Consider the following 20,198-nt stretch of genomic DNA (forward strand, 5'->3'; position numbering starts at 1 on the left):
CACAATATAGACAGCCTGTTTAATAAAATCACACGCCTGAACAAATGTTACACCTGCTGATTCATTTCTTGTTTTGGTTTCTAAATGAAACCATTGACATGTTCAGCTGTGCATACTGAAGTGTATTGGAAGAGTAGAACAAGTAAAGACAGTATGCTCTTACAGTACGCTTGTGGTATAAATGCACACAGTGAAAGCAACGCCATACTCCCTATTCCAAGTCAGTGTACATCCAAAAGAATTGCATAATGTATGCATAATGTAAAAGGAATGCATCATCTTTAAATTAGCTAATATTTGGACACCACAAGGTAGAAAGTTAAGCTGCAACATGGAATCCGGAATGCAGCATGGTGTACTGAATTGAGCAAGTACATACATTTTTTTTTATGATTGCAATTTTTCATTTGTGGGCACCAGACTGTGTTGTTTCTTTCTACAAAAGTAATCCAGAATCCCTTTAAGTAAAATATAAAAAAGCATTTGGCTGAATTGATTTGTAGAGATTGCAATATGCTCCATCTAAAAACAAAACAGGTCTGGGGCTCAAAAAAAAATAAAATACATTGAAATGTACTGGTTTATTTTAGCAACCTGACTTTAAGTTCCCATATCTCTGAGTGATTTAGATGCAATAAAACAATTATATTCAGGGCCCGCATGCGTTAATCCTTGAAGTAAAAACCTTGTTGTTAACCTCAGAACTCTGAGTTCCTTAGTTCAATATGTAAAGTATGTCTAAACATGGTAATTTGAGAATTTCTTTTTCATTTCAAGCCAGACAGCAAATTGTTGTCAAAATGCCTGGCAATATAGCTGACATAGCGTGGAGTGAATGGCTCAAGACCTTTAGAAGCTCAGCTTTGTGTCCCTGTGACCACAGAGATTTGACAGAATTAAAAGTCTTTGAGAAGCGTGACAGTGACTCGAAGCAGATTAGATCCCGGGTCCATTCTAGACTGCAGCCCCTCGGCTAGCTGTGGGAAATCATTACAGTTAATGAACTGTGGAGCAGGAAAGTGACTGGGACAGATTAGACAACCAGGTTCCTCAGACAATTGTTAGCAACCAATTATGTCTCCTTCCATTTATTTTGAAGAGGAAATATTTGTTAATAGCTGTGGTTGGCCATTGGTCCTTTGTGGTTGTGTAATTTATCATATTTTGTATTTACCCTCACTGTATCAACATTCTTTCTCTTTTTTTTTCATTTTCTCCCCCTGTCCCAGACTTCTTTCCTTATACTATAAAATTACGGATTAAAGACCACTAAGGGTTTGCCTGTGAGCAAAGTCATTTTTTTTTTCATCTCATCATGCTTTTCAGAATCTGTACTCTTTATTATTTTAGTTTTACTTCTTGGATTCCCAGTTGTTTTTTTTTGTCCCCATTTGTAGTCTGCTCCTGATGGCTGGATGGGCAAATTCAATAATCTACCGCCAATTCTCCCACACACCAGAGCTGGATCTCCCACAAAGACGCTGCAGTGTATCTCTACTAGATTATTGTTCACCTTTGTGGTAAAAGCACTTCAGCCAACCTCTATTTTACTTTTTGGAAAATCTGTTATCTGCCTGTCCACCTGAAACTGTTGTCTTTTAGTGGCAACTTTTGCATTAAACATTTTAAATGTATTCTTGTGGAGTTCAGCCACAAAGAGATCATTGCCACTTCACCAATAGACCATATAAAATAATTTTTTTTTTAAAACTAAGTAAATCGCCGTAATGTGAACAGTCTATAGTGCTATAGAATGATAAAATCTGAAATGGACCACCCACTGTCAGCGCTCGCGTTCGTTAGACAATAGATGACAGTGCGGCTAATTCACCTAATGAGCCTGGTTCCGTTACATTTGATCACTGCACGGCCTTTTAAAATGTCACCAAACACAAATATTTGGAAATGGGTTTTAAATCTTGCCTGTTAAGGGCACGTTAAGAGACGTGTTAGCGACTTATGCTCGCAGTCACAAGTTTTAGCTCCCTTGGTCGCATCCCATATCGGTGGTTGGGCTTTCAAAAGCCACCCTGTGATACCTTTGTTTGGTTGGGCTTTCGAAAGCCACCCTGTGATACCTTTGTTTGATTGAGAATGATTATGTTACAACCTCTCTTAAAGGTGCAAGATGCTGCTCATTCAAGCAGTGAGCTTCCTCATCAGCTCTGTCTGTCTTTTAGCGCTGAGCTAAAGGTGTCATGAAGGTGCTTGACTGAAGGTACAGACATGGAATGAGTATTGATTTTCTCTAAATCTTGATAGGGCGTGAAGTTAAGAAATGTTCCACAATTTTAGTGTGCCATTTAAACATAGTGTAAAAAAAAAGTGGTTGTAGAGGTGACATTATGAGGAGAGTGAAAAATCTAAAACACACAGAACCAGAGATGTGGATGGATTAACAGGTTTAGAGACAGGAAAAGAAGAGTGAGGATTGTCGGTAATGGAGGAGGGTGAAATCAGCAGAGTCCATACTCTCTGCCTGAGAGAGTAATAGATTTCCGACTCCCAGGCTCTTTAGTTGTCCCCGGAATAAATTCATACTGCAGAGAGAAAAACAGAGAGAGGAGAAATGTGACTGTAAATAAATATCAAATAGAAAATAAAATGCACTGAATGACAGGCGTAAGAAATAAAATAAAAACAGTAATGACATTTTTGTGCTGAGAGAAAATACAGAAAGAGTTGTACATCGGAATATAATGGAAGGAGATGCAGAATGCGAGATAGTAAAAGTCTTTGGGTACAGACTAATATTTCCTGAAATTGCCTCTTTTAGCATTTCAAAACCAATTAATCACAACCATTTTTAGCAGTGAAATGTATTTACACTGAATAAATGCCTGCCAGCAAGTCGAGTTTGGCAGCAATTCTCTCTTTATGAACCAAAAACAGATTGTTTCATAGCACAAATCAGAAGGATTCCTTCTCAGGACATACAGTAACTTTACCCCACTGCAGTTTTTCAAGTTAACCGATCTGAATGCGTGTTGGCGGTTTACTTATTTTATTAGCTCTTTGGTATGCTGCCAGGGAAAGGCAGGGAGGACATCAAGAAGGATCTTTTTTGTAAAAGGAAACAATGGACTTTATGTGATACGTGGTCCATCCATTCACTTTCTACAGCCACATATCCTGTTAAAGACTGCAGCGGGTTGGATAGTGTTCCAGCTAACGTCGGTTGATAGATGCACCTCGGACAGACGGGTAGTTGATCTCAGGGCTTACGGACGAAACACATATTTCTCAGATGCTCCTGAAACCTGAGGGTTTTCTTGAGAATTTTTTTTTTTATTTCTCTGCCTTTGAAGCAGATACATGCAATTTAAAAAAAAACCTTTGTTTTTTTACTTTAGAGGTAAAAAAAAAAATAAAGGTTTTACTCTGGCATGCAGGGATATACATACTCATTGTATCCTGCTCCTCATCAAATGTCTCTCAACCTTACACAGCGCTTGCACATATGCATTGGATGCTTCAACAGAAACGCAGCTCATTCACTTTGAATGGGGTGATGTCATGCATTGTGGTTCTGTTGGTTCCTTTTGTTGCACAACATAGAAGGTAGAAATTGAGAAGAGCTCAAATTTTAAGCGGCAGCACAGGCACCAGCACGTTAAATGCCGTGAATGCAAATAGGAGACTGTGCTCCACCTTCAATACGTTGAAGCAACGTATTGCGACTTATGTGGTCGTACACGGGCACTACAGGTCAGCGGTGGACCGCTGACCTGTAGTATTTGATGTCAAATATGTGTATTTAAGTGAATTTCCTTCGTATGAATTGGAGGACTTGTTGCAAATACAGGAGTGTGTTGATCTGGTTCTGGAAAGGGAGGATCATGCAGAAATAACACTAGGTCTTAAAGGTACATACACACTTAATTTACATCTGGTCTTGCTTGGTTAAAACACAGCACTGCCGTGTGTGATATTATTTATATATATATAGCTCTATGTTATCTTTCATTTCAACATTCGGACATAAATTTGTAGAAATACTATGGTGACACAACAGAAATATTACGTAGCGTTCCATTGCATGCATTTGTTTAGACACTGCAAGTGCATTGCCAGATGGTGTTGTGTTACAGTCAACATTTTGGGGGGGCTGTGTTTCTTCTTATTTCACCTTCATATGACCCATTGTACATAGACATGTTTAGCATGCAGGAAACAATCTCATTCACAGGGGGTGTCATTAAAAACCATGTTAAAACACTTTATGTTCAGCACTGCCTTGGACTCAATGTAAAACACACACCATGAACCACCTTGCATCCCTGTATTTATTCATCTGCCCTTCACTTTAAAAGAGATTACACTATTTATATGATGATGTTTTTTATACATAATTAATGCACAGCGTAAAGTGCTTTGAATTGCCTTTATGTACAGTATAAATGTGCAACTCAAATACCTACTTGTTTTTCCCCTTGAAGGCATTCGTGGTGTTGCACATGGTTCTAAATGCAAGTGATGCACATGGATGTAAAGAATAAAGAGTTGTTTTCAAGATCCGTCCTTACTTTAATTCACCCAGACAGTTAAGGTGTGAAGTGGCTGTTCTTGTTCTGTTGATAGTCTTAAGTTACAGAACTTCTCACCCCCCTGGCTTCAGAACAGGCCTAAGGACAACATTACATTATGTTTTTGGTTGTGCTGGACCTGGATATGAGCTATAGTTCCAAGACTGCTGTGCCCACAGAACTCCAAAAGTCTGACACTGTGGGGAAGTAGTTTTACACTTTTGGACCCCACTGTAAGTACATTTTGTGGCAAACAGCATATGAAAGTAGCAGTCATCTAAAACCTGCCTCATTAAGCGACTCTGATTTACATTCTCAGACTGCTGGGCAAAATCTTGGTGGGGGGAAAAAAAGCACTCACTCTTCCCTGAATGACCCCAGTCAGTGACTTCTTGCAGGATCAGCTTACAGCTCCAGTGCAGATGCTCAGTGTATCTACAAGTTTGTCTACCGATATTTTATAAAAGAACATTAACATTGAAGCAACAACATCAGCACTGGCAGTTACAGGACTCAATGAAAATATGTGAACAATGGCATTTCAAACAACAATTCAAACTCCTGCACATACGTCATGTTGGAGGGAAGGTAGTAATGGGAAATATTCCCATGTTTACAACTTGGATGCAGTTTTTCAATTGATGGAGATAGTATTTGTAAGTGGGGCACTTACAAATAAAAAAATTACACTGCGCTGCACTTAACAAAAGCAAATCACCACATGGATTTTTTGTTTAAAGGTGACATTTTATACAAAAATCCAATTTTCAGTGTTTGTGCACATACATATGTGTATCTGAGGAACCCTACAGCCTGGCTCTGAACAACTGGTTCAGATTTCTCTCCCACTCTGATGTCACAGTTGGACTCTTTTGGGGTAACCCCGCCTGCAATCTGAGAATCTCCACTCCTCTGGTCAAAGGATGTGACATTTCCTACACATTTTGAAATTGGTTGACCAATCACAACAGAGTGGGCCAGTTAGCCAATCAGAGCAGACTGGGGTTTATTAGGAGGCAGAGCTAAAATAAACTCTTTAAGACAGAGGGTGAAAAGAGGAGCGAGTGGAATGGGCAGTATGAGAACACTGATGCCTTTTCTGAACATTAGACCATGTAAACCTTTACAAGTGTTAACCCAAATTCAGTAAATTCTGAATATGAGCATAATCAATCACATTTAACTTAAACCACAAGCTTACTGTCAGAATTACATTACTTATTTGTGAAATAATGTTTCGGTCATGCCACAGTTGTCAGCATGAAAAGAAAGGAATCAGCTGAAATTCAGCGGCTTTTTGGCCAAAAATAAGTCCAGCCTGCCAGCCAGTGACAATTACTCACAGCAGTGTGTGAGATCGGAGAGTATCAGGTTCAGATGTCGCTTTTTTGTTCGCACAAAACCATTTGTTTTCAACAGAGACGTTGCCTCAAGCACGCTCACAATCGAAAGCGAAGTCGATGTTGCAAGCATTTGTTGTGATGCCCGTTCGTTCAAGCGCAAAGAATCTCAGCTTATTCAATTGCAGAAAGTGCACCACAGAAAATGTGGCAGCTGATTAATACAGAGAAATGAGACAGCATTTCATTTTTTTAATACTTGGGTCAATGGTTCTCAGACTGAGGTCAAACTGGTCTTTATGCACCCTGAAATAAGCTTTAAACCATCCATCGTCCAGATTAATCTCCTGGATCAGTTTGTGGAATTCTCCATTTTTATTAAAGTTAAACACAGCAAGGTTTTGTTTAGATTTTTTTAGATTTGACTTTTTTCTTCATTAATTTATTAATTTAGTGTTGTCAGTGAGACTAACTACTACCTAAATGAATAGTTTTGGTTGCTTAGTGATAGCAAGCCCAACAGTGGCACAACCTCCCAGGTGCCTTTGATCTTAGCACTTTGAGATTGCTTTTAGCAATGAAAAGTGCTTTATAAATGAAATTTATTATTATTATTATTTGATAAAAGGATGAAAGAGGCACGGCTGGCATTTTTCATTTTCTCGCTTTTCAACACTACATCTGAAACGACTGAGGCCAGACAAGGTTAAGACCAGGCATCAACACCTCTTCACCAGGTCAGAAAACATTTAGGCACAGCAAGATTTTGATGGCAGCTAAAAATATAATATAGTACTTCACATATATTACTTGACAGTGAAATTCCCAAATGGAGGGGGTTTTGCTGGATGGTGCACTCTCACATCTGCCAGAGCTGTCGCTGAATGATTCAGGCGTCAAATACTTTTGTTTATTAAATAGTTTATTTTTTTATTCTTTATAACAATAGTTTTGGCTGTATACAAACATACATTTTTTTCTGATGTGTTGTAGCTACACAGATTGGTATGAAGAGAGACAGAGTGCTGTCACCAATCACTTTTTTCTGCTCCTGTAGGACCAGATGGCAAGATGCTGCATTCATACCGCATTTTTTAGTGAGCAGAATTAACTTAAGTTACGTCAGGATCAACCTATAGGTAATTTTGTGACTTTGGGCTTGAAAGTAATGGTGATCTGACAGTAGATGCTTGTAGCTTGCGCCAATTGACATACATTTTGTTGGACTATTTTATTGGTTACTTTCATTAAAGTTCTTGCTCAGTCCAAGTTTTATGTCTGACATGTTTCTTTAATGAGGGAATGGTCATGGTGTAGCTGCCTGTGGTGCTGTGTCAAGCACTGATACAGGTTGGTGGTGTTGCCTGGGGATGTAGCAACTGAATGCTTTGCACAATACCTCTTTTGTTGCACATCTGTCAGCTCAAACCCGAAACACTCCCGTATCCCTGGATTGCAGCTTTTCTTCTGACTAAATTGTCAAACGTTGCTCCTGGTTTCGCAGAGGCCGCTCCGCTAATGCATTGTTTTTCTTTGGTTTCACCTGTGTGTTGTTGGTGGGCAGATACAGAGTCGCCCTGGGCAACTTCTGATTGTTGAGAATGACTAGTAAGTGTGCAGCACGGCATTTCTGATTGGTGGGCATGACTGTCACACTGTCAGTATTAACCCTGGGTCAGATGCGCATCGCAGCCTTTTGTGGTTTGCAAATCGTACTGTTTCAAATCGCGATTTCGATTTGAAACAATTGATCGTTCAGCCCTACTGCTGCTGCTTAGTAGTTGCTTGGTGTTGCTTTGCTATATATTTTCCAAAAACCATCATGAAATGAGCAAAATTAATGATTGAAATATATGTTTTTTTTAAATAATTTTTTGGGCCGCTCATTTGATCGTTCTGACAAATTTATTTTTAGGGGAAAAAAGTCAAAATTCTCTGAAATCTGTTTCTCTAATGTGACTTAATCTGCTTTCTTTGCCCCTTTAAGGCTTGTTGACAAAACAAACACATGAGGACATCATCCTGGGTTTTGAGGAAGACAAATCTGCAATTTTCACTCTTAAAAAACAAAATATTATAAAAAAAATAATAGTCGTCAGATAAATTAACAATGATATTAATAATTTGTTTTAGACCTGGTACATATGTGTATGAGTAAGCAGAACTAATAGAGCAAAATGAATATTTACGCTGAAATTCTGCACTGTAGGTTTTGCAGCTCTAAACTCTCTGTATATACTGTACTACTATACATTATGTATAATGTTGTTTGAGAACATGCTGTTCATGGCTTACATATGCAAAAAATGTGTAAAATTATTTTGTTTTTTATTTTCTCAGGTTTTTTGAACTTCAAAAAGAAGGGCTGATGTATACGCCCTACTGAATAAGGAAAGGTACATAGCCCTTAGAAAAAGCCAAAAATAAACACACAAAAAATCCAATATACTGTTCTTGATGTTTTTTTCCCCTTTTTTGTTCCGTTGTCACTAATAGACATACAATTGCTAATATTGTTTTGTTTATGCTGTATAGGTCCAATACTGATTTTTTTTTTTTTAGAATAACAGGTTACAAGGTAAGCGCCTTCCTAGAATACCCCTCCCTTCTTTAGAATTGTCAACAACCACCGTCAGTTTGAGCTGGAGACACAATAGGCATCCTGAAGATGCAAAATGCAACCTTTACCAATTTCATTTCTAAGACATTGAAAATAAGCACCAAATCATATTAGAAGTAATCTCTGTGGACTTTTCATATAGAGCAGACCAAGACAGCAACCTTTACTACACAGTTTGATTTATAGAGACCCAACATTCCCCAAGCACTTGACGACAGTGGGAAGGTAAATGGGGTTGTGAAGAAACGCTGAGCAGAATCCATTTCTGGGTGGGCGGCTCTGAGAGAGCATGACAAGCCCCTTTCACTCACCTGTTCATGATGGGAATTTATTTCTTTCTTCCGCCTTGACACTCTATGGCGGTTCTGTTAGTTGATGACTCTATCTAAGGTATGAAAACGGAATGTGGAGGCGAATCAACGTCCTTGGAAAAGAGGAGAGCCAGTAAGGCTTGAAAGACACAGACGCCGTTGTGTTACTAGTCACACCTCAGACTCCAAAATGTCAGCATCCTAACATAAAATCATACAATACCGGGGCAGCGATAGGCAGGCAAAGCCAGCATAATGGAGGACCATCTCAATAGTAACACAGCGGGATCATGGTTTAAAAGGGGCTAGAGAGAGAGGGGGCGACAGCGGGAGAAAGAGAGAGAGCTGATTTCTGTTATGGTCCTTTCACTCGCTAATCAAATAACTCCCAGCACTGTTCAACCTCAGACCAGCGCAGCTCTCCAAACGCTAATCAGAGTAAACCACGTAATGAAATTAATCAAAGATGCCTATCTGAAACCATGGTCGAATCAAACCAAAACTTAAATAAACTCAAATGCTCTCTGGCCCTAAACCATTAATAGCATTGGCAGACTATCTCTTAACTGACATAAATTCAAAGCAGAGACTGATCCTCACCAGATCCAGACTCAGTGATCACAGACTGAGTACAGAGAAAGGACACACAAAGTTCACAAAAGAAGAAAGTCCGTGGTCAGTGCACAACAGGTAACATAGATAGCGACGCATTTAAAATGTGAGAGTTATATTAAATAAATTATTTGTTAATTCCAAACTATAGAGCTGTATGGCAATGGAAAGCAACATATTCTGTTAGGAGAGTGACTTAGCTGCACAACATGTCACTGTCGAGACTGTCCTCCCCCCAAATATTACCAGATTTTTTAAGCATGCAGTGTTTTACGACATATCACGATGTGGTCATAATCATGAGCTTGTCATCTTAACCTTGACAAGCTCATTAACCATAAGTTGGTAAGGCAAATAACAAGATGCGAAGAAGGTATTTGTGGCGTACCTCCTGTCACTGGTAGAGGAGCTATTTTAGGAAACTGTCCATTTGGTTGTTTTTACCACATGCAACATAGTTTGTCGTATGAGTTGGAGGACCTGTTGGGATCTCACTTACACAGGCAAAATACATGTTTCATATTTTTTGCCACTGTTCTTTTATCTATTTATGTTGCCATATTTTATACTTATTTAAAGGTTTGAGATCCGTAAAAAGATCAATTTGAATTTTGACCTATGAACCATTTCATATATTTAAAATCTGTGTCTCCCAAGAACACACAACACTACAGTCATCAGACTCTTTCAAGATGGCACACACTATTTTAGGAAAGTGTTGATTTGGTCATTTTTACTTTTGTACTTTGTACTCACTTTATGTACACTGCTTTCCTTTTTATATAATCTGTACATTGTTTGTGTCTTTTGCATTGTATTTCACGAAAGTCATCAAGTGCCAGAACTAGTGTGACATTCACGACCGATTCGATTCTATTGATCAGTTCTTCAGGAAGAACGGAGGGACCTGAGTCCCACTTGGGAGCCGTTCTATTTATTTTGCTATCATGCTCTGCCCAATTCTCATCTGTCCTAATCAATCTACTCCCCTTGGCGCGAGCAGAGAGAATCAGTCAGTCATGAGAGCTATATGTTGTTGAGATTCAGCCATCAGTATCTCCCTCCTCCATGTCGAGAGAGAGAGAGACGGTGGTCAAGCAAGCTACTGAGTGAATGCAGAGAGGTAGCGGCGTCATTGGGGACAAATAATTGAATCAGGGAACTTTTATTATTTTTTTTATATCTGATAGTTTCATGGTGATTATGTTGTTAAGCAGCAACAAAAACTGACATCTCTGCACATGATAGGACTTTTGTGTATGCAATGCAGCCGCAGTAGGTCTGTTTCATCGTGTCCGCTATATGGCCTGTCTGCTGCGCGTGTCACTATGTGAAAAAAAAGAACAATGAGCTGTCATTTGAACCCTTTGTGATCCCAGTTACGCCTGCCTCCCAAAAAAGAGACAAAGAACAATGATTTTTTGGAACGGTTCCTTGAAAGGTACGGAGCCATAAGATCTGGATCCTTCTAAGGAGTTGTTGTTCCCATCACTAGCCAGATCCAAAGTCTTTGTGTGTGCGCAAACATACTCATCCCTTCGGCACCTGGTCCCAGGGTTTCCCTGCTTCAGATCTTTTCCTCAGACTGGGTGGAGCTCCTCTTTTCTGGTCATTTTTCTTTGATCACTGCCACCCAGCATCTAAAGAGGACAATGAATGACTTGCTTTTATGCTTTTCTTTTTCTTCCACCTTCTTCTCCTCGTGCCAAAACTTTGTTATAAACAATGCATAACCTCATGAAGATGCACTCTTCCTTCTCTGTCTCTGTAATAATAAATGTACAACATCATGTAAATTCAGTAATCCCCACTTGCTCTTCCTGCTGCATTCCTTTTCTCTCCCAGTGAAACTTCATTCACTCTCTGTCCTGGTGATTTATGCTTCCTTCCCCTTTATGGTCATACCCACTCTTATATTCAGCTGCTGTGTACAGTACCATTTTAAATTCAGCTCTTGTATTCCGGCTTTGTAATCTCTGTTGGTATTCAGTGCTGATCACTGTTGTGTCTCTATAAAGCCTAAGTTCCTCTTTCTACTCTATTGCCCAGTCTGTTTACAAAGGAGAGGCGTTTTCATCTAGAGGCAGGACAAATTAAGTCCTCTCTGGCCCAGCCAAACTTGCAAGGAACTAGGGAGGAGGAGGAGGTGGGGGCGTGTGTGTGTGTGTGTGTGTGTGTGTGTGTGTGAGAGAGAGAGAGTAGAGAGAGGGGTGTGAATTAATTTGTATATGTATGAGGTTTTGTGAGTGTAAGGTGTCATACTCACACATATTCAGAAATGTGTGTGTGTGTGTGTGTGTGTGTGTGTGTGTGAACCACAGGGTTCATTGATTTAATAGACCCTGGCAGTGGAGTAAACAGTTGGAAGCTCTGTTCTTGTTTACGCATAAGGGCTGAACTGAAGTAATAGAAAGCTGCTTGCAATGCAGCTTCCTGCTTCAAATTTGGATGTAAAATACAGTATGTATGATGTAGGATGTTTTGAATTAGGAGGACAATTATGTTATGTAAAGTGCTATAAAATGGGCCACAAAGCTGCACGTTTAAAATATTAATAAGTCGAACACTTCAGAGGGGTTTTGGCAAACAGTGTTTTTTTTCATCAGTATAGACAGGTGTCCTGTGCAAAAAAAAATCCGGGATGCACAATCAGCAAGAGAATGCAGTGTGACTGACAGTTAGTACTGTCCAATGGGTGCAGGTGTAGGTGGGTGTGCAGCATCCTCAGTCAGACCCCCAACCCTTCTCCTTCAAATATGGTTACTTCTGGTTTGAAACAAGGCGCTGGCCAAAATGCTCAACTTAAGGCTTCAAAACGGCAGTTCGCAAGCCCATGGGTGATGTCACGCTGTGTCGCCACTTGTTCACAGAAAACCTCCTGACATGTGACTGAGGTATTTGGGGTCTAGGTACCATATAATCCAAGACTTCTTTTTCATTGTATTTTATGTGCGTTGTATATAGACTGCTAAAACTACACTATATATACACTGTCTTGAAAGTTTCAAAATTATACTTTTTCACAACATGAATTGTCTCTAACTTATTTTGCATTGTGCTTCATTGAAGTGTGTAGTGTGCGGAGCTCTTTGCCATGCTTGTTCCCTCTTTCCGTTCAAGGTTGTCTATAAATGCATTTTTTGTTTCACTTGGACACATCATCAGTGATAGTTCTGGATTCAGCGGGTGTATCAGGTCTTTCAACCAAAGACATGGTCGCCCTGGTGCAGCAACTCAGGGTGATCAGTTCCCGGCCTGGTTCCAAAAAACGTTAGATCACGCCTTGTTGCTACTGATCCACCAGGCTTCTGAAGCTCTGCTGATGGCTTTTTTTTGTACTTAGGAGGATGTAGGCTTTGTATTGTTATTTTCCTGTGACACCCTGCCCCTCAATGGGCATAGACAGTATATGCCCTTTGTGGCATTTAACCTCACTTGCCTCCTCAATCCTCTCCTCCCAGGATGCTTTAAGTTCCAGCATAACCTCCAGTTTGGATGCCAGCACAATGTCTGATTAGTGGTGGTCTCTGCAATGTCTTCAGGGAACCTGCGTTGCCAGGTTCACCCCCCATCTGCCAGTCATGCTTTTGCTTTGGTTTGGGGAATTTGGACGTTGTCCTGATCTCACAAATGTGATTCCGTGCTTTGGTGGCGTGAGGCGCTTAATTTGGTTGATTATGGTGCAGAAGGACTCAGCAAATTACCTTCAGCACTCGGTCATGGTGCCAGAGATACTGATCCTCCACTAGTGCTTCAGGACAGCTGCAATCATGTTGTTTTGCTCGTCCTTACATGCAACATCATCCGCTGCTTTTATCAATTAAAAAATATATCAATATTGGTATTGCTATTTGTGATCTTGACCCTGGTATAGCTTTGCCATCATATTGAAATTACATTTTAAACACATTTTTCTGCTAACCATTCAGCTGTGTGTAATGTTTCATATTTTCCTGATGTGAAAACACTGCATTTGTCAGTGACAACACAAAATGACAGTGATTAATAATTTTCAGAAATATCAGTGTACTGTTTGCTGTCGAGAACTTAACTGCTGCGTGATAATTATATTGTGATGGGTGGGCAAGAGCACAAGGGAGTGATTTTTGACAGCTACTGTGTTGTTTCAAGTCTGTCTTAAAAAGGAAAAAGAAATAATACAGTGCAATATTTAGCAAAAACTTGTATGACGGTTTGGTTTAACATTAACCTAACTGGAGCAACATGTCTCTCTGTGGACAATAGACAGCAGGAATCAGGAGTAATATCTGTTGCAGGCTTACAGATTAATAAGCAAAGAGTCTTTTGTGACTCATGAATGATTATGGCGTGGTGCAACGTTCCCCGTTCAGCGGGTTATAGCATGTGCTATGAAGGTTTAGCAGTCCAAGTTAGATAAATGTAGAACACACTATATACAAAGTTACAGTCTGTTAAAAAATTCCTTCTTTACGTTTCTTCGAGCAATGTTTCCTTGCTAGATGCATCCTGGTGGTGGCAAACATGCTTGCTGCTGGGACTCAATACTGGGGTTGTATTAAGATACACTTGAAATAACCCGAACTAGTCATTTAAATGCATTGGATTTAATAACTCTGGAATGACTTTAAAAGGTGATGTTCAGTTGAACTTTAAAATGTGACTTCAGACAGTTGCATTTTAAAATTAAATGTTCTGGCTTTTCAGTCGTGTGAACACATTTGATGCTACCTTTGAACGTTGCAGTCAATAGTGGGCAGAAATAACTAAAAACAATGTTTTTAAATGTTGTCTGAATCAAAAAAATACAAAATAAAAATGGTACACTAGGCACTTGAGCAACTTCAGGGTAAAATATGAGATAAATCAAACCTCTCATCCAGTCTCCCTCTCACGGATTCTCTCTCTCTCACTGGCAAGGCTATTAATTTTAATATGATTGGAAATTTCCGCTTATAAACTCCAGGGACTCTCGCAGCCAGACCGGGCCTCGAACATGAGATGAAACTACAACTAGTTCCAACACTCCAGGCACTTGAACATCAACAGTTATGTCGTTGCTCTGAAGGCCCGATATATCCAAATACACAGGCATCCCATCCAATGACAGCAGTAGCAATCAGGTCGTCCTTCCTCCCTCCCACCAAAAACCCAATTCTTCCTTTCTAAATTTTATTTTCAAGTGAGTTAAATGACAAAATAACCGCAAATCGCTGATGGGTACAACCCGGTGAAACAAAAATGAAAGAGGCATGATTATTTTCAACCACGCCAGGCACTTCGAAAGCATTCAAATTAGACACAGCAGAGTGCTTTCGCCAACACCTCCAGTGCACTGACAGCTAAATAAAGCAGGGAGCTGCCAAAAGAAATACTCAGCATTTAGAAATCTGACCTACACTGGCACAAACATTCATGTGTTTGCTAACAAATGAGACAAAGACACGTCCCAGTGTAAGGGCATCGGGGAAGCCAGTGGTTTCATGCCTCTTCCCTTTTTGTCAGCTGTTTTCTCTTGTGCACTGAACCTTCACATGCTTCTCTTTGCCCCCATCAATTTCCATGACCCCTTGAATGTGCAGCCAAGCTGGCAGTTCTTGCAGTCATTGATTCAATGAGCTGTCTCTCGTAAAGCAGATCTGGGTTATTCACGGCTGTACGTTGCCTCAGCTGGACGGGATACAGTAGAGTTTCTCTCGGCAGCCGCGCTGGGATACAACGGACAGCTAGATTCTGTTGGTAGTCTGATTCAGGATTTTTCATGGTGTGGTGAAAAGCTCAAACATAAAAACCTTTGGCATGTTTATAGCATCTCCTCATATTTTCTGCGCAGCAAAAACAGTTGCTGTGTAGTTGCACTTATCTGTAATTCAGTGTGCAGTCAACCCTTAAAATGCTAAATATCAACTTTTTTTATACTTTCCTAACTGTTTGTAATACACTTGTTTAAACAAAGTCACTATACTGGGTCTAATTGTAAAACAAGGGTGGTCACTCGACGACACCGAATGTAAATCAAAAGTTTCAACTAGGGCTACAACTAATGATTATTTTCAGGATTAATTGATTCGTTGTGTTCATTCAAATCATTCGTTCATGTGTGTAAATTTATAATATTGAATTGTGTCCCCTAATTAAACCTCATTTAAATCTGCTAAGAGGACTTTTATTTGGATCTCCACTAAATTGGCACACACTCATAGATATCATTCCCCTAAATATGCAGTTTTTTCATCAGGATCCATGCCACAAAAACGCATCTCACAATGTTAAAGAAAATTAAGAAACAAAAATCCTGTATCAGTGCCAACATTAAATGGATTCTTTCTTGGCCCATTCCACCTCAAGTTTTGCCGAAAGCTGTTATGGAGTTTTTGTGTAATCCTGCTGCCTGACAAACAAACAAACAAACACATAAAAAGACTGGAAAAAATCATAACCTCCTTGGCAGGGGTAGTTAAATGTAAGTTAAGCTTTTAGCTCCAGAAAGAAACGTGTATGAATTAACACATAATGTGGCTGAAACTGTAGACTTGATTTAACTATTTAAATCCAATCTTTTTCTAGTTAATACTAGGGAGCTTAAAACACTAAAATCTGAAGTTCAACTTGTATAAATCCATGAATTATGAGCATCAAATTGTAAATTATGTGCTTGGATTTACAATAGGATGGGATTAGGATTCAGCAATGAGAAAACACTATTAGCACATGTTAATAAGTAATGTTAGCTGTTCTACCATTTTGTTTGCTAATTAGTTAACTATACACCCACTGGATGGGATACGATTACATTTTGTGTGTACTACTTGTTCCCGCCAAACCCCACTGACTGATGATCATCACTACCTAACACCACAAGCATCTTAAAGATTCCACTGTGAACAGTGAAACATCATCACCCGTATTGCAGCAGTTTTATATACAGACATTCATGGTTTACAGAGAATGAATAACTTTGGTGACCCTCTTACTTGTCCCCTAGTGCCGCCAACAGGCTGATATTCAGACCCGACAACTGCTGGATGCATTACCCATAAAATGTGAGGCCAGACATTTATGGTCACTGATAACCTCATTACCTGACCTTTAATGCAGTGCAATCATCAGGTCATAAACACATTTTCTCCAGTAGTTGGGTTTATCTGTCTCAAAATTTGGTTGTAGAATGTCCTTTCTTTCCCACCATGCTACAGATATGTAAATCTCTACATATTAATTCAAGATTTTCACTCTTACATTAACTATACTGTATCTCCAGTTTTTTAATGTTTAACAACTTCTCATGCACAGCACATTATTTCTAGGGATCTGTGGCTTTTTCTGTGCACAAGCATTAATCTCACACTAGTTACTAATAATAGTAACATCTGTGTGCTTCCATTTCAAGTAAAGTATAGTGAAGAAGTTTGCCTCCTCTTGAACAGTGTTGAACCAAATATATATCAGCAGAACTGGTGGTAAAATTTTCAGCTCTTCAATTTATATAGAGAGGTTGTTACCGTACACTGAAATGTTTGTGTGTGTACTGTACAGACTTGTTGTGTGTGGGTTCTTATAGCATGCCCTGTGTGTCTGTCTATGTCACCCTGTTGCGAGTTTGTAGCTCAGGATGAGGCCTAAATAGGATGGATAGAGTTGGAGGCCACATGTGGAGGCCGTCCACAGGAGACCTGACACACACACACACAAATATGTTTGTCTTTCTATATTTGTGAGGATACTCATTGACCCTAAAACATAATCTTAACCCTCAATTGGGTGAGGATCTGCCAAACTGTGCTCACAACGTTGGTTTTGAACCAAACATTTGCCCTTACAACTAAACAACTAAAGACAGATGTTTACACTATACACACAATAGAAACAACTATTTTGTGTTGCCCATACAAAATTACCACTTTTAACTTTTAGGTGTTAATGTTGGGAAAGTTGGGAGCTGAAAATACCAACAGTCAGCCAGTAAATGTGTCTGTAAAGGAAAATAGAGTGGCGCTTATTGAACACAAGCATGCATACAGTGTATGTGTGTTTGTCTATATATAGACAAACACACATACACTGTATGCATGCTATATATATATATATATATATATATATATATATATATATATATATATATATATATATATATATATATATATACACTCATGTGGTCAGCCCTGATATTGGATTAAGGGCAGACAGTTAAACATGGCTCTCTCTCCATCATTGTAGATAATACTAAACTGAGTGTTTGCTGATACTATTCATGTCTGAACTGCTGAGCCTGCTGTTCCAAGCTAGTCAGGTCAGACGTCTCCTTGGTCGATTCTTGTTGAGACTAATAATCAGAAGAAACAGTTCCTGGAGGAGTCTTTGAATATTCCCAATAATAGCTCCTGAGGCAATTCAAAGTCTTAATCTTTAAATAGAATATCTGCTGTGTGGCGCATGTTGAGATTAAGCATTTAATCTGCCAAACTGTGAGACAACGTGCTGTATGTTAACAGCACTTTGGAACAATGCACCCTTCAGCTTTGGCCTCTGGAAGACATTTTTGCTCATGCGCTTAATCCCCTCCGGTGAAATCAGCACCAATGATACACTGAATATCACATATACCACAGATTCACAGGCACCTGGCCCTTACATCCCACAGTGTAAACTGTACAAGCACATGGAATTTACATGAAAATGAGCAGAGGACCTGCTGATGCTGGTCTGACTTGCTAATTCCTGAGACCAAAAATACTTATATACAATAGTAAAGGTTGAATTTGCATAGTAAGGCTTAGTGTTGCCTAAAAATAACCTAATTTGTAGTTTTTTCTCTTCATTATCCTTGTTCACCCTATCTTTCTATCTAACTACCAAGCTTGCCTTAACAACCACCCCCCAATAAAAATAAATTGAAATAATAACAAAACTTAATTATGCATCAGTTCTTTTGGCTCAGCCTTAGGTGCTCAACGTGTATGTGTGTGTGTGTGTGTGTGTGTGTGTAATAGCAGTAGCAAAATTGAACCTCAAGCCAAATAAAGGCCATTACATCAGGAGAAGCAGAGCTCCCAGGCCAGTTGAACAGTGTGGGATAATAAGTGCTGCACAGACATGGGTCCTACCCCTGCCGCAGTTTCTGCAGGCTGTCAACTATGCCAACCTATTTTTCTCTGTTTATCTAATGAAGGCAGAAAGCACAATCGGCACGTTGAAATGTCACAGTTTGACTGAACAAATGAACACCTTATAAGGATTAATGTATGGTAAAATAACGCATTGGGGAGGGGGGTACAATCCATCACATGCTTTGTAATTACAAGAGCTGTGGGGGCGCTGAGGGGAAATTACAATCTTGTCATGAAATACACACTTAGCAGTCTCACTTGTCGTATTTGTTAAAAGTTGCCAAGGGCAGGCAATGGCCCTGACTGATGTAGAATGAGTGAGAATGCCTTGATACAAGAATGTCCTTATATAGATTCATGTGGTTCCTTAACAGAGGATTAACTTCACTTTCAGATGTAATGTTATCGATCAAAACTAGGTTTTTAGTGGAGTATTCTTGCTAGAGTATTTGAAGAACAATTTACTTCAGAGCCCAGTTATTTATTTTCCTTCTTATTTCTATAAGAGGCCTATCAGTCAAAACTTCAATTTACTTACTTCTACAGCAATAAATCTAAGATTAATTCAGGGACATAAATCACCCTTTTCTGGTAGAAAGATCCAGTACATGATCTCAAACCCCAAGCCCTGTGATGACTTGAGGTCAAGTTTATTTTATTATAACTCCTTAAACGCACACGCCGTGCACGCGCTCAAACACACACACACACCTTTTCACCATTCCGGGAATGGTAAGAGGATGAACCAGATACCATAAAAGGTTTGAGTTTACAAAGCAATCGGATTTATTCCTTCATTAGGCGTAAGGTAAGTGTGAAGGCTTACAGACATGGAGGGATCGCTGTACAGAAGCCAGTCTTATTTAATTATCCACGTGAGAGAGCAGGGACCCGTTTATAGACACAGAGGAATTGCTGTATGAAATGTGTCTTCTGCCAAGGAATCAATCCCTAAGCGTACTCTGTGAGATTCCAACATGAGGTTTGGGAGTTGCTGCTGGAGTCAGTAAAAACATGTTGGTTGATCCAAAGCCAAAATGCTCATTGTTTGGCCATTTGACTTGGAACTGTCTCAATATACAGGGCTGAATGTTGATTGCCAGCTCATGCTGCTTTGGAAGTCAACCCTGAGGAAAAGAAACAGGCTCGTAAACTGAGTACAAAATGTGGTATTTCTCTGCTGCCTATTCATCGATGATTCTTATAGCACTCCTTGAACCATCACTGTAGAAACTAGTTCTTTATATAAACAATTATAGTGTTTCAGTAAAGCCCAGTCAATGGTGGAGCCCTTCTCTCATCCTGAGCTGCTTCCTCTCCATTATGTTGTCCAGTTATTGGAAAGTAATTTGAAACCCTCTATAAGTTGATGCTGTCATCCACGGGTTGAATTCCTGTGTACTGTGAGACCCACCGGTCTTGCTTGCAGAGCCTAAATGGTCTACATGGAATTGTTTTTGAGTTCGTCCGTGAACAGTCCTGTGCTTTGTTTATGCTTGTGCGAGATACGTTGACATTACCATCCACAGAGGCATTTGTTCTCAATTGCTTTCTCCTTTGCAAGAATCTCTGAAATGTTAGGGGGGTGTACAAATAAAATGTAAAATCATGAAATCATATGTTACCGGGAGAACATGATTGACCAAACAAGGCTGTGAGCTCTAGCCTACAGCTCCTTAGTGCTACGATGACTTTTAGTTTTC

General features: G+C 39.5%; 1 long non-coding RNA gene across 1 annotated transcript in view; it reads left to right on the forward strand.

The window, feature by feature from the left end:
* Window positions 1-6,385: 6,385 nt before the first annotated feature.
* The window catches only part of LOC124850551, a 48,940-nt gene continuing 35,127 nt past the window's right edge, over window positions 6,386-20,198 (forward strand). The window contains exon 1 of the long non-coding RNA XR_007031502.1: window positions 6,386-6,603. This is a non-coding gene — a long non-coding RNA (uncharacterized LOC124850551). The remainder of the gene's footprint in view (window positions 6,604-20,198) is intronic.

This window comes from Scophthalmus maximus, chromosome 9 (assembly GCF_022379125.1).
Source record: "Scophthalmus maximus strain ysfricsl-2021 chromosome 9, ASM2237912v1, whole genome shotgun sequence".
In the NCBI taxonomy this organism is placed as follows: Eukaryota; Metazoa; Chordata; class Actinopteri; order Pleuronectiformes; family Scophthalmidae; genus Scophthalmus; species Scophthalmus maximus.